The sequence below is a fragment of the Mastigoproctus giganteus genome, chromosome 1, assembly GCF_048544385.1.
Source record: "Mastigoproctus giganteus isolate SK-2022 chromosome 1, ASM4854438v1, whole genome shotgun sequence".
Lineage (NCBI taxonomy): Eukaryota > Metazoa > Arthropoda > Arachnida > Uropygi > Thelyphonidae > Mastigoproctus > Mastigoproctus giganteus.
In genome coordinates this window covers 266,236,869-266,253,046 of record NC_143575.1, presented here as the reverse complement: position 1 = coordinate 266,253,046, position 16,178 = coordinate 266,236,869, and the positions used below count along the sequence as shown (strand labels likewise).

Sequence of the window (16,178 nt, the reverse complement as noted above, 5' to 3'; positions counted from 1 at the left end):
TGGGAAGCATTCAAGGAATTAATCGTGGAAGCTACTAAAAATTTCATACCTATTAAGAAATATTGTTCAAGGTCTAGGCCTAAATGGTTATCAAATGAACTAATGAGACTTGTGACAGAGAAGAAAAATGCATGGAATGCATATAAATTATCAAGCGAATCAGAAGCCAGTGGCAGATATAAGCTAGTCTGTAATCAGGTCACAAAGGAAGTTAGGCAGGCGAAGGCAGATTAATCTTTGAGAAATCTCTGATTTCTCAAAGATTAATCTCTGAGAAATCTTTGGCAAAGGATGCTAAGAAAAACAGCAAGGATTTCTTTACTTATATAAACTCTAAAAGGAAGGGGATGAATCTGATTGGTCTACTTGATATCGATGGTTCGACTGTTGATGATCCTGCTCAGATAGCAAACAAACTGAATGAGTATTTTGCATCTACATTCACACATGAGGAATTATTAAAGTTTGAAAATGGCAGAAGGTTATCAAATTGTAGCATGGTGCTTAATGATTTTGTAATAACTGAGAACAAAGCGGAGGAGAAATTGTTGAAGTTAAACATAAGAAAAGCACCTGGGGTGGATGGGATCTATCCAGTTATATTAAAGGAGGCGGCAAAGCAACTAAGCAAACCCTTAGCCAAAATTATGAGAGCATCTTTGGACTCAGGGGAGGTTCCCACGGACTGGAGATGTGCAAATGTATCCCGACCGAAGGGTGACACGAGTAATTACAGACCAGTTAGTTTAACTTCTGTTCCGGGTGAAATAATGGAGTCACTAGTTAAAGATGCATTGCAGGATCATCTAGAAAAGACTGCAGCAATAATTCAGACACAGCATGGGTTTGTTAAGGGACAGTCTTGTCTGACAAATTTGATAGGATATTATGATGTGGTTACAAAGGAACTGGATGCAAAAAATAATTCTGATATCATATATTTGGATTTCAGGAAAGCTTTTGACACTGTTTCGCATGGAAGACTATTGGACAAATTGGAGCAGAATGGTATTAAGGGTAAGTTGCTACAATGGATAAAAGGATGGTTGAGTGGGAGAAGACAGAGGGTGGTAACCAATGGGTGCTGCTCTTTGTGGACCAATGTTATTAGTGGAGTCCCACAGGGTTCGGTGTTGGGTCCTCTGTTGTTTTGTATATTTATCAATGATATTAATGACGGTATATCAGGCTTAGTGTCGAAGTTTGCAGATGATACAAAGTTGGCATGGTTGTTAATGACAATAATGGCAGTGTGCTACTGCAACAGGATCTAGAAAATTTGGGCAGATGGGCTGAGAAGTGGCAACTGAAGTTTAACCTTGACAAATGCAAAGTACTGCATATGGGTAGAAGTAACCCCAGAGAAACGTACCAACTGTGTGGTACTACACTTAAGGTGGTAGAAAATGAAAAAGACCCGGGAATAATTGTGCAGTCAGATATGAAGTTTTCTGAGCAGTGCAGACAGGCTGCCAGGGCAGGTCATGGAGTTTTGTCAATGATATATAGGAATTTTGCCAGCAGGGAAAAGGAGACGATTGTCCCTCTGTATAAGGCAATGGTCAGGCCACGCCTTGAGTACTGCGTACAGGTCTGGAGGCCTCATTTTAGGAAGGATGTAGATTTGCTTCACCGTGTACAGAGAAGGGCAACAAGATTGGTGAGGGGAATGAAGGGATCCTCTTACCAAGAGAGGCTTAAGTTCTGCAAATTGCAGTGGCTGGGGACTAGGCACTTGCGCGGTGATCTGATTGAGGTGTATTAGGCCTTGAATAGGTTGAGCACGCTGAATTCTGATGGGATCCTTCCACTTGTTCAGATTACAAACCTAATGGGGTTCTATCGCACTTATATTTCTATCTTTACCCCCCCCCAGTCTTCTGTCTCCCCTCCTACTCTATCTATATACAACGCGAAAGCCCACACACTAAATTTAACAACACTCAAAATAATCTTCGCCCAGTCTCGGCCTATCCATGTACGTAACATCAAACCACCCAACGGTGTGTATAGGCATACAACGTATGGTGTATGCAGACAAGTGAAATGAGTATACACATGTGTATATACACATGCATATTGTGATTTTTTTTTTTTTTTAGAGCCTAGCCGCCGAAATCTCAGGAAACTAAGCGGCAGGACCTGCCAGAGTAACTAAGTCTACTGGGTTCCTGGTCTGCCTCCACGGGGCAAAGGTGGGGCAACGTTGGGTTCCAGCAGGGGCCCAGCGGCTAAATTACCAGATGAACAACGGTACACGACATTACACATGTACAATACCCACACACTTTTAAATCTCTGGCATTCCCAGCAAACTGGTACATCCACAATGAAAGCAACGCCGAGATGGGGGAAACCCCTGGTGCCGCATGACATTAATATACTTTACACCTTACACCTTACCTTTACCTAATGGGGCATAAATTCAAATTAAGAAAAGACAGATTTGAATAGATGTGCGGAAATTTGCCTTTAGCCAGCGGGTGGTTAATTGCTGGAACAAACTTCCATCTGTCGCTGTGGAAGTTGATAGGTTGAATAAATTTAAGGAGGAACTGGACAAGCATTTGGAGCGAATCGTGTGATTTTTTTTTTTTTTTTTTTTCTGGCTGATGTTGCATAAGCTCGTACACTTGCTTTCTTGCATCACGTTTCACTACTACTACTACTATATTCCATTTAATGTATTAATTTATATTTTAAACTGTTACCAGCAGTTTCTATGGAGGATTTTAGTAGTAACTAACTTTGCCGATAAATTATGCTGTCTCGTATTGTAGGAGCTATAAATAGAGAAAATACATGATCCCCTGCCACTGGTCATAAAATCGAAAAGTGGTGTCATTACCTATCTAATTCTTTTATTTATTTTGTTTTATTCTTTATTAATTTATTTTATTTCTCCAGTGGAATAAAATAAATTTATGATCCAAATTCAATTTTCATGGTTATAAATGATTCTAGAACTAGGGGACATAATTTCAAGTTACGGGGGGGGGGAGATGTTTAGACTGGATTGCAGGAAGTTTTATTTTAGCCAGCGAGTTATAAATTACTGATATAAGTTACCTACGTGGGTAGTAGGGGCTGACAGTTTGGGGAAATTCAAAAGTCAGCTGGATAATTACCTACGGGAGGAGAGAAACACATAGGTTGCCCATTTCCCTTTCTCTTTTTAATTGTTATTATTTTAATTTCCTTTTTCTTCTTATGATTTTTTAAAAATTTCCTTTTTCTTCTTATTATTTTTTAAAAATTTCTTCTTATTATTATTTTATTTTATTTTTTGTTATTTCTATTTTTATTTTATTATTATTATTTTTGTTTTAGATGGTGCAGCATTGTACTAATACTAAAGTATTAGTACAATGTTACATAGGGACTAATCCCTCTTCCACTAATAATCAGACGTTGCTTAAATCAGGCTGAAAGAAATATATCTCTTGAAAGATGCGTTTAAAATCCTAAACAAATGTGCCAGACATGAAAGAAAAATCAGTATCATAATTGGAAAAATGGATTGTTAATTCGTAAACTGAGGGTTTACTGTCAAACAAAGTTAACTACAAAATCATTTTGTAGTAAACGTCTTTGTAATTAACCGAGTAAAAGTTGTTTGACATTTTCTTGGTTTACCGGAAATGTGCTTTTAGCCCAAACTAACTTGTAAAGTACTAGAGAGAGAGAGAGAGATACAGTTGTCTGACATGATATGCATTTGTTATTTGTATAAAGTAAAACTAACGTTGTCTCAAAACAAAAATGCAATACTGTAGTTAACGTTGTTTGACACTAAACCATTGAAAAGTTAAACTGTTTAGGCTTTTCATTTATGCGATCCGCAATTAATGAATATTAATGTCAGAATTTTAAACAAAGCCGCTCGCTACGTCAACTCACGAATGTTAAAATAGGCCAAGGGAGTTTGGTCCTTAGGTAGCATTGTCTCACTGTTTGTACTGCCCTCTCCTTTTTTTTTTTTTTTTGTTCAGCTGGTGTCGATTAAATATTTGTAATGCATTTTTAGAGATCTAGAATAGATTTCAAACCAGAGGATTTACTGTTGCCACTCCAAAATGCCGTGAAAATCGAAGTATGGGAAGATTTTTCTTTTTTTCTCCCACCCCCCTCTTCTTCTAACACTTATTTTCAAGTTAAATCTTACTACTCCTCTGCCAGCAGCTCAATTGTTGAAAGCACCGTCCTCCCCACTGGGTGAAAACGGCTCGAGTTCGAATCCCGTCAATAGCGCAAGAAATTTTTATTGGCAGTTTTTTTGTTCCCCCCTCCACCACAGTGTGGCTGAGTTAGTCGGTTTCAGGCGAAGGTTGTATAGTTTATATCTCCTGAAAACTTGAAGTTTTCGCCACTTAAAATTATACACTTAAATACGGACACAATATACTGACCCTTCATAGCCTTAGTTTCCTTGGCGCGCACACAACACCCGCCCTCCCCTTCTCCCTATAGAAAATCCATGGCCAGTGATCTATTTTCGGGATAGAGTCGATTTACTGTAATTACTCCGCTAGTTAAATTTTATAATTCTCTTAGACAACCAGAGAATTTCTTATGTATATCAGTTTAAGATGTATAGTTTAATACATCACGCATCAGAATTTATTTCCTGTCTCTTAAAACAATCTGGAAATACAGAAAATGCGTTACTGTTTCAAACAGTTTGTGTTAAAGGTTTTTGTGCGTATTCAGTTTTGTTAACTTAAATACAGAACATTCTAAATTGGTCTTTTCGTTTTCAAAGAATCGGATAAAGATCAAAGACTCTGTTCAAGTGATGGATGCTCAAGGTAAACTACTAGGTAAACAGGTAAAATATGAAATGCAATTGTGGTTACCGATGGGTAATTCCTGCCCAAAAGCGCTGCACGCAAAACAGTGTTTATAAGATTCATTTGAATGCATCTTAATCAACAACACCTCATCTGTAATGTCAAGGATAGGGCACAGTTTCATCAATCAAAGCCAGGAATATCAGTTCTTATGAAATCTTACTTTCCATCTTAAGTTTAAAAAAAAAAAACAAAACTAAATTATGCCATTAATTTCCATTTATAAAAACGAAATCGATTTTTCAGAATATTGGTCACTTGGAGAAAAATTGTCACTACCCAGTTGACACTGGTAGTGCCAAATTACTCACCTATGAAGGGACAAGAATCCATAAAACCCTTTTATAAGAATCCATAAAACGTCTTCCAATACACTTTTCCTTAGGACGCAGCTCCGTTAAGGTTATGGTTGTGTATAATCATGATTTATGAAACGCTACTATGTGCTCTCGTGGCACGATGTCGAAAGACCGCGATTAGTGTGTGCGTATGCAGAAAGGCTAAATCCATGTTTATACAGTGACGCCATCCTGGATACATGACACATCAAACACTTTTCCTCTAAAATTATTTAATATGTATAAATATATATACACTGGTCAAAAAAGTACGAACCTAAATTCAGTATCGAATCGGGCTGCCTTTTTTGTATCGGATAAAATCAAGTGTGCGGTGCGGTGTATTCTATAAGGTGTTTTAGTGCGTTTTGGTTTTATTGTAACCATTCTTCCAGCAAAATATCCCGTAGTTGACAAACTTGAAGGAAAAGAACTTCGTTGCCGAATAGCTCTCTCTCCAGAATATCCCACACCGTTCTCAATATGATTGAGATCATGTGAATGTTGGGTGCCAGGGAAGATGGTGGAAATTCGTGTTAAGGTCTCCGAACTATTCTTGCACGATGCGCTGTTGTATTGTAATCCATGAAGTGGCCATCACCTTTGGGATAAAAGTGTAACATTACAGGGTGCAATAGATCTGATACAAAATTCAGGTACTTGGATTATATTCAACCTTCCACCGGTATCAACGGATCCGGTCCGTTCCAGCAAAACATTACCCATACCGTTTGTTTGTTATCTGGTTTTGAGAGCATCGGCGACTAAGGCCATATTGTTCCGTGTTATACTGTATGTAAATTGTGTGTGTTCTGAGGTCGATTTTCTATATGCTGGACGAAAAACTCGAGTCTCCGGGAGAAAAATCATGGTAGCCTCACTTGAGACCGACTAACTCAGCCACGTTGTGAAAAAAAAAAAAAAACCATAAAAATTTCTCTCGTCATCGACGGGATTCGAACTCATGTCTTTTCCATCCGGTATGGGGAGGACGGCGATCCTACCAAATGTGCTACCCACGAAGGGTCCCCTACACCGTGATACCACGTTCAGATGCTTGAGTTGTAACAAACCATCAGGGTCCGTCACTTCGTGAGGTTCTCGCCACACTCTCTGCCTACCATCACTGAAAAATAAAGTATATCGTAATTCATCTGACTACATAACTGTCTTCCATTGTTCCACTGTCTAATCACGACGTTCATGGCACCACTGAAAGCAAGTTTTTCTGTTTTCTTCTGAAATAAGTGGCTTCCGAATAGGTCGGCGACTGCCAAATACCCAATTTCTTCAGCTCTCTGTGCATGGTTACTGGTGGAAATAGGCAGTTCTGTGCTTGGTTGAATTCAGATGATATTTGCTGCACACTGGTTGTCCTATTATTTTCCCGTACGGTCCTCCTTAGAGTACGACGGCTTCACTCTTGAAGTATTGTATTGTTTTTCTGGCACATTTATGCCTTTGAGATATTGGTGAACCGTTTGCTTTCCAGTCATTAAAAATCTTTGAGATGGATGCTTCTGAGAAGTCAATTATGTTTTTCGTTTCTTGAATCGTGACTCCTGCTAAAGGTGCACCCATGATAAGACCTTTTTCAAAGTTTGATGACCTTGAGTTTCCCAAATCTGACTACAGTAATTGCATTCTGACTGTTCGAATACAGATTATTGCGGTCGAACAGCTTGCCCAGTCTTTACAATCAACAAAGCAGCATGTTATCATCCCACGTCACGGTTTTCTTTGCATCTATTCCCATTTCTTCTTAACCTTAATACAAAGGTTCGTATTTTTTTTTTTTTTTTTTTTTTTGACTAGTGTGTGTATTTTATTCTTTGTTAAGGCTTGTATAAACTTTTCTGTGACACCCTGTACTTTCCGGCTTCGTAGTTCATATACTACAGCAGCAATTACATCTATGTCTAGTTTTCGCATTGTTTTTATTTTGTTAAGTGAACAACTTAACATCTTAACAAGTTGTTAAGATGAGAAGTTTTTTTTGTGAAGTTTATGCTTTACTTTTTTTAAATGTAACAATAAAGCAGATATAACTTCCTGGTGTTCTTCGTTATACTTGTGGATGGAAATGCCCATGTGTTATTATTGACTAACAGGTAAACACAGTCCTTGTAGAGTATCCAACTTTAATAGGACCGTCACTGATAAATTTACTCAATCTTGTCTGAAGGACGTTTAGCTAGTGTGCAGTTGTTAACGTCATTAGGGTTGTGTCGCAAAGTGACAATGAGCTGGTTACGTGCGTCACTAATGACGTCACCTGGAAATTTGATTTTTTTTTTTCGTGAAATATTTTTCTATATAAAATACATAGAAGGAATGTTACGCATACAATTATAAATAAGAAAAAAGCGAATTAGAATCAAGAGGAACATTCAAGATTAAAAATAGCTAACCTAAATACAATTTATAGTGGATGCAGTTGGTTAGAAGTGTAACATAAATGCTGGCAGGTCAGGCCACCAATCAAGCTATAATTTGAGTGCGGATGCTTTGTAATACAGTATTAACTTTAATTATTCTGTCTTCGTTTCGTGCTGAACACTTAGGTGGTATTTTGGTCACAATATATAAGGATCTGTGGAAAGGACTAAAAGTCTGAAGCTTTTTTGAACAAGTTAATGTACGCAGTGCGTCACAAAAGGCGCGTACTGTTTTTTTTTTTTTTTTGTAAAGTGTCTATTGTTCACGTAGACTGTCTAGAGCTGACAATACTGTAATGAAACTACATTTAATTTAGGAATTTGTATTTTCCATACAAAATGTGTATAAAAGATAAATGATAATTACCGGATTTCTATTTGTCCTATTTAAATGAAATTTGGTTAGGCTCCACAAATATCTTTAACAAGCCCAAATACATAATTTCATGAAAAATCGTCCATTGGGAGTCTTTTTGTCACATGCGGACGGACATGGGAGTTCCTAGGGAATGTATCGCCCGGGTGCAAATCGCAATTTGGTGCCCCCTTTAAAATTTTCTTCATATGTGTATGTAAGTTTCAGGTTTTTAGGCGCCCCTTGAAGGTGGTTCCCGGGTGCAGTGCACCTCGGACACCCTCGGGACGACTCGCACCTGAGCACACATATATATAACTATAAAAATTATATGAAAAGGAAAAAAAAATAATGGCCGGTGTGAGCGTTCAGTCTTATTATTAAAATTCCGACATAAATTTATGGATGATATCAACATCAAATGCATTCATTTACATAATTAGCTTTTACTTATTATTGCTTCTGACTTAAACAACTGTGTTTGCAGACAGAATAATTACCTATCTTACATTGATCACAACTTTGGTCATATAATTTCTGGAGACTTGGGTATTGTTGCCCATTCTGAACTTAAAGATATTCCATCTTATGGATATAAATTTAGACGTATTTCAAAAATTAACTTTGCATATTTAAGAAACAACTTTATCAAGACCTTTTAGATTATTGTATACTTTCGGCCTACAAACACATTACTCCAGTTGAATCATACCAGATGTGGATTAACACTGTTTTCTACGAACTGGTCAGAAAATATTCGAAAATATGGTCTTAATCTTTTATTAATACATATTTTAATTACTACAACTTTGCAAATATTAAAATGCAGTTACAAGAACTACATAAACATTTTATTATTACCCAATTAGATAAACCATCTAACAATTATGCTTTCACCTGCAAGGCTTTCTATGATTTTACTAGTGACACTTATAAACCTATCTTATTTTTCGACAAGGTCATTACCAAAAAAATATTGGCTTTAAATAAAATTTTGAAATAAAACATAAATAATTTTAACTTCCCTTATACTTCATACCCAAATTCCACAAAACACCAATTGATTTATCACATCCTGTAAAAACAGTTGTGCCCAGGTCCTGGTAAAACTTTTTAACAACTACTTAAACCCATTCTGGATATAACTATCCAATAGCAATATTATTTTTAATAATCTACCAGTTTTAAATAAATTATACACCAGTCACATTACAGATATACAAATATTTGACTTCCATAGTCTTTTCACCAGTATCAATCTGGATAATCTAAATAAAGTTCTTCATAAAATGTATCAGGAACACGAACATATAATCAAATTAAATACTACCTTCTGGAATAACCTGGTCAAGCTATGTATTTTTAATAATTTTGTCTTTGGCAGAAATACCGTTTATCAACATTAATATATATAAATATATATATACACTGGTCAAAAAAGTACGAATCTAAATTCAGTATCGAATCGGACTGCCTTTTTTGTATCGGATAATTCAAGGTACTTCTATGGGCGGTCCGGCTTCTTGTATTATTGCCAATCTATAACTTTATTATTTTGAAAGTTCGTTTCCCACAAATATCATACGTATATATGTGAATGCGTCTAAAAAACTAACGACGCTATTAAATGAAGTCTTTAATTTGGAGAGAATTAGTAAGTTTGTTATATATTGATCAGATATTTCCCCTTGCAAAGTGATATTTTTGTCTAAGGCGTGGTAGGGGAAGGGGCCCCTGCTATTCTCGCCTGAGACCGACTAACTCAGCCACGGGATGAGAAAAGGCCATAAAACCTTCCGCGTATTATTGAAAGTATTCAAAATTCTTAATGCGCCTATTGTCTTTATCATGTCCGTCCATCCGTCTGTCCCGAAATTACTATTTCCCTTTTTTTATACATGTCACATAGGCTATCCATATGAATATATTGTAGCTGAAGAATTAGATGAGCCGCCTCCGTAGCCAGGTGGGAAGGAGCAGCAGTGCGTAGCACACGCTTCTTGATTAGACCGGGGTTCGAGCCCGTCACCACCAAATAGGGAGGATGCGGAAAGGTCAGGGAATGATCACCGCATATCCCCGAGCAATATGGCCTTAGTTGCTAATGCTCCTAAAACCAAAATAACAACAAGAATTAGATATTATGCTTGTTGTGATGCGCTAATGGGAAGAATGAATGGACAGTATGGTTCGCACATAAAAGTTGTTGCGTTTTGCTCGTGTTTTTTTTTTGTTTGTTATAAATCATAAATTATTACTATTAGTCATTGCGCCTGATATGTAACGCACTGCGTGCATTAACTAACTTGTTTCTTATTCTTTCCTATTTTTTCAATTTCAAGGAACAATCGCAAGAAACCTCACAAGGCTGGTTTTTTTTTTTTACCAGTAATGTCATATCGGTTCTGGTCAGTTTTCCTGGACGTAAAACCAACCTAAGTTTCCAGGGGAGTGGGAGGGGAAGGAACCCTTGCTATCCTCGCCTGATCCCCGACTAACTCAGCCACGGGATGAGAAAAGGCCATAAAACCTTCCGCGTATTATTGACGGGATTCAAATTCGGGCCTTTTCTAGCCAGTGAGGATGAGGACTGTGATTATAACCAATGTGTAAACCGCAAGGGTTTGCAGCAAAGGACAAATCTTTAATTTTTCAGCCCAATTCATATCTCACAAAACTGAACAAATCTGCATTATTAGAAGTGTCCAGCCGAAAAGAGTAAACACCGTATTTTCCGGAGAAGTATAGGCGACTCAGCGTATAATTAGACTTATATCCGGAATAGTATAGGTCAACTTGGTGTATAAGTGAACCTATATATTAGGTATCCCTTAAATCGATATCGATATTTATTGAGGGACTGGTTCATTAAAGTACAATAAGACAAATCCGCACTCAGTTTGAAGAAGGAACAACGGGGTTTAAGTTAGAGCGTTAAACTGATTTCTGACGCCATTTCCGATTCTAGCGTTGTGTATATAACTGTCTTCCGGTATTGAGCATTACAGCTCTGGTTCATACTATCAAATAACGGTAAATTTATGAAAAGCAATTATTATGAAAAAGTTTACTTTAATTAGAAACGTTTCATATATGTAAAAACGTTTTTATTTTAATTATTGCTAAGTATCTGAATAACGTTACTTGTATTGAACATGGTGTTCAATAAATCCAGAACAATAAATGTTCGTTGATTAAAATTTAGCTATAGCTTGAATAGACTCAGAAACTTAATAACGTTGTATATCGGGAGAAGATGAATTTATTAGTACTGCAATCAAACTGAAGCATGATCAAAAGAAATATCACAAAAGATGTTCAAAATGAGTGCTGTGTATTCAACACGGCTTCAACATGGCGTGAGAAGGATCCCATAGACGTGCGGGACACCTGTCGTTTTTAATAGTAGCGGCAGCTTCGTGGATGCGATTCAGTAAGTCATCTCGGTTGTTAACCTCTCTGTCTTAAAAAAATTGTTTCATGTGATCCCACACATAAAAATCCAACGGTTAAAGACATGCAGACTTGTGTTTTTGTAGAGGGCGGCTCCTGAAACGTTAGTTCAACTACGCCTCGTATCTCTGTGAAGAACACTGCAGAAGGGCCAGATATATGACTAATGTAGGTTTGTATGCATTATGTATGTGTTCTGTTGTTGTCACGGTTAAATCCAGGATAGCATGGCGGCCAAGAAATGAGACATCCGCGACCAATCTGATTCAGGTAATGATCATTTAAGAATGTTCTTGCTTGTCGCCCAAAATATGGAGGGGGCTCCGTCGTGCTGAAACCACATATTGGCAAGTACACTTAAAGGAACATCTCCCAAAGGTGCTCGCAATGTCCTCTACAAAAAGTGTAAGTAATAATAAGTGTTTAGGGGGGTGAGAACTCGTGAACTCGTCAATATGTGGGCCTACAATGTCGGCCCACATACACGGGATTGCCGAATCGTGTGGGATGTTGTTGATTAAGTATCCATAAACAAAATTGCTCATGAACAAGTTTGCCCATAAACAAAATTGCTCATGAACATCTCTTGCTTGCAGTGCCTGAACTGTCTGCATATGGTATGCATGCAGTCCGTATTCACGCAGTTTGTGCCAAACAAAGGTTTTGGGATGACCCATTCTTGCAGCAACTCTTCGTGTGCTGGTGGAAGGATCTACTGTCACGATATCTAGCGCCTCTTCCTCTGTTTGTGTAGAATACGATCGGGCCGGTCTCGGTCCGATCGTATTCTACACATATATCCTTTCATCCTTTCACTGTACCCCCATTCCCTCAAATTACGGTGGACGTTGACAAGCCATGCCAATTAGGGTATCACTTTGTTGGAAAACGTACAGTATTGTAAATACGTGGCGGGGATGCCAGGAATGCTGACTGGGATCGCCTAGTATAATGAAAAAAAAAAAAAAATAATAATAATAATAATAATAAAAAAAAAATAAATTGGAAAATGACTCTGGTATTTGTTGGCTCCAGCTCTAGCATTTCATTCACATACACCATACACAAATGACTGTCTGCATATTCTGCTAACATTAACGCTCTTCTATTTACCATGCACGGGAGGCGCCTCCGTAGCCAGGTGGGAAGGAGCAGCAGTGCGTAGCACACGCTTCTTGATTAGACCGGGGGTTCGAGCCGTCACCACCAAATACGGAAGATGCGGAAAGGTCAGGGAATGACCACCGCATATCCCAGAGCATTATGGCCTTAGTTGCTAATGCTCCTAAAAACCAAATAACAAACCATGCACGTAATGAAGTTATTGTATCACATCAACAATCCGTTCGTTTCAGCCTTATATTTTCATAGCGCATTTTTATAAAAAATACAATACAATAATTTACATAACATTTTGTGCAACAAACTGATTTGCATACCCCACTTTGTGATGTTCGCAAAACGCTGTAAGGAGAAATGACGTCACTAATCTGTTTAATGCTCTAATTCAAAACCCATTGCTCCTACTTAAAACTGAGTGTAGACTTTTCTTATTGTATTTTAATGAAACATTCCCTCAGTAAATATTGCCGTCGATTTTAAGGACACCCATATATGTATTCCCCTCCTTTAAAACTCGTGTTTAATCATATATGAAGGGTCATCAGAAAATTCGTGAGCTGAACTAATATTTTGGAAATGAAGCTTACCTGCTATTCTTTGCTTCTCGTTCGAACTCGTATACATCGATCCAACGCTTCTGAAAGCATTAATGATAGACTTCTGTTGGAACTGTTAATAGCTCCTGTGTCACATTCTGAATAATTTTCGCAGTCGTTGCAAATCTATGACTTGTCAAGGAGGTTTTAAGCTTGGTAAACAAAAAAAAAAAAAAAATCCAAGGGCCCTAAATCCGGATGACGGATGGGGGAATCCGCATATCGCATATTTGCCATTGAACTGTTTTGTAGTATTCCTGGTTCACTGTTTTACCATTCAAGGCAAATTCGAAATCAACAGTGCCATGTGAGAAGAAAACATGATAAGCATGATCTTCACATTTGATTGAGATTGCCTTGCTCTTTTGGGCCTTCAAGAAGGAGTCTTCCATTGAGTGAACTAGGCCATTGTTTTCGAGTCACAGGCATAGAAAAAAAAAAAAAAAAAAAAAAAAATCGCCTGTTATATTCGCGCTATCCGAAAATTTTCTCATCTACGCGTGCATATCTATCTGTCTTTAAATTGCTCTCTGGTTGGTTTCCTGTTTTGCTGGACGAAAAATACAAGTTTCCGGGAGACAAAAACCCCAGCTGTCTTCGCCTGAGACCGACTAACTAAGCGGCGACGGAGTATAAAAGCTCATAACGTCAATAACGGGATTCGAACTCGGGCCTGATCCACCCATTATGGGGAGGACAGTGATTACAACCACAGTGCTACTACACCGAACATAAAGTCACAACCATGGAACCACCATTAGTCACCATAATTTGACAAATTATGGTGACTAATGGTGGTTCCATGGTTAGCCCCTGGCTTTATGGCCGTGAAGGGTAATAAAGATTATCTCTCTCTCTCTCTCTAAATTGTGGCTCTATTAATATACAATTTAGCAAACGCTCTTTGAGTAGACCGGGATTCAAGCCCCTGACTGCTAAATACGGTCGATCTGCCAACCCGCAGCAGACCAGCGTGTCAGAATACGGTCCATTTCTCTCAACATTAATCGTAGGAGGCTTCCATCCTGCAGTGGATTGATAATGGCTGCAGTTTTTTTTATATTAATATTTTGTTAGTATATAACAGAGCTATGATGCTCAATACGTTCTACGTTGATATCAATATTTGTAAAAGAATAAGATACCTCAATATGATACGTAGAACACTTCCGTATGATACTCTCCAGAAAGAGAGTATTATCTTTTATTCGTTTCAATTTCTGAAAAGTATCATACGGAAGTGTTCTACGTATAATATTGAGGTAAATTTCTCTTATTCTTCTACAAATATTAATATTCTGTCTATATTAATATACAGTATTATTATTATTATTTCGATTAAATTCTGACAAAATTATATTTATCCATTTTGTAACGTTTGTTATGCATTCAATTGTTAATCTTAAACCATCAATTATACTCCCAAATCGTGAAGAAACTGGTCATACAAATAAATAAAAAAGATACAGTACCAACTTAAAAATGGGATTCATGCCAATTCTTAACTGAAAATTTAACTGTATATTAAACTCAATTATTGCATCGGGTGATGAAAAAGGAATGAAGAAACCCTGCATATGAATATTTAGTGTGGGAGGAAAGTTAACGGATGTTGAGATTTGCAGATTATAATCATTTGTTGCTACAGTATCTAGTTGTTTCATCTTTCTTCCATCTATTGTTCCAACTTTTTTAGAAAGGTTGAAAATTCCAGTAATTCCGGGTTTTTGTTTGTATTTCCTTTTAACCTTGGCCTTACTTGCTTACACACACATTGCTTATTTTGCATTGAATGTTATCTAACTGATTGCCACACGCTCGTTTTTTTTTTTGTTTTTTTTTTAAACAGTGAAACAACTGTGAGGAATGATGAAACACATCTCAATTACAACCCTTCCTCTTTACCATCCCTCTTTCGGATAACGCGAACGACTGTACAGCACTTAAAGATATCCACACCTTTTGGCCTTGGCGTGCAGCTTAATTTTCTCTTAAGAAATATCCTGAAAGACGTCAGTCAACTGAGGAGGAGGAGGAGGAGGGAATGATTATGCTTTCTACCTGCTCCTTAACATGATGCGTTAAGTGTAAGGTAGAACAATAAATTCGGTTATAATTTTTGTTCTCTAACAATACTTTGACAGTTAATAATTTCATTGTGAAAGAAACTTAAGCTAAATGTTGGCAACACTTGTTCTAAACTGGTATAATTTAAGTTCAAATGTTAAATAGTAGTTCGCAAAGTGTTAGAGAAACTGATAGACAAATTTAAGAAGGCACACCATTCTTCGTGAATGTTTTCACGAATGAATGAATGTTTTAATTTTAAGTTAATAGTAAATCAGAAGGTCCAAACACATCACTATAGGTTAAAGTGAAAATTACTAGTCCTGAGTTCTATATATTTTTAGGTGGTCGCCTTAATCAAGTGATAACGCTAGGACATTCGTTTGAGTCCACCGTGGCTCAATCCCGCGAACTGCTAAAATTGCGACATTCTTGCATTCTCTCTGTCTTTTGAACTCATCTGATCATGGCAACAGGGTCAGATATATTTGACATAACAATTATCTTTCATTTATTTAATATTTTTCTGTAAATTATTGGAGCCTATAAAAAAAGTGCGACTGACGCTATCAAGTTACTGAGGTGGAAAGATGCTAACATTTTTAGACTGGAACTAAATGTACTGAGAGAAGGCCATTCAAGGGTTACCTCCATCCCAATCGATATCTTGCTTTAATGACAACAAATAGTGAGATGGCATTATGCCAGTGGAAGCTCATGGGCATGGGTAGAAATGGAAAATTTTATGAATCGGAACGCTGATTAATAAACATCTAATTTTTAATAACTGAAAATTTATCTTTATATACTTTGAAAAGGCCACATAGTCAGAGGAGTTTACAACTAATCATTTTGCATACATTCACTACAATATTTATTAGTCATTTGGGCTCGAATTACTATCAACTAACATGAGCGTGTTGTTGCTTCCTTTCGTTAATCCTTCGGCTACGTTAGGC

At 37.3% G+C, this 16,178-nt stretch overlaps 1 protein-coding gene across 1 annotated transcript in view; it reads right to left on the bottom strand.

Annotated features, from left to right (window-relative positions):
• Nucleotides 1-16,178, bottom strand: part of Mmp1 (Matrix metalloproteinase 1) — an 81,730-nt gene that overhangs the window by 49,588 nt on the left and 15,964 nt on the right. The gene's annotated exons all lie outside the window — the stretch shown is intronic.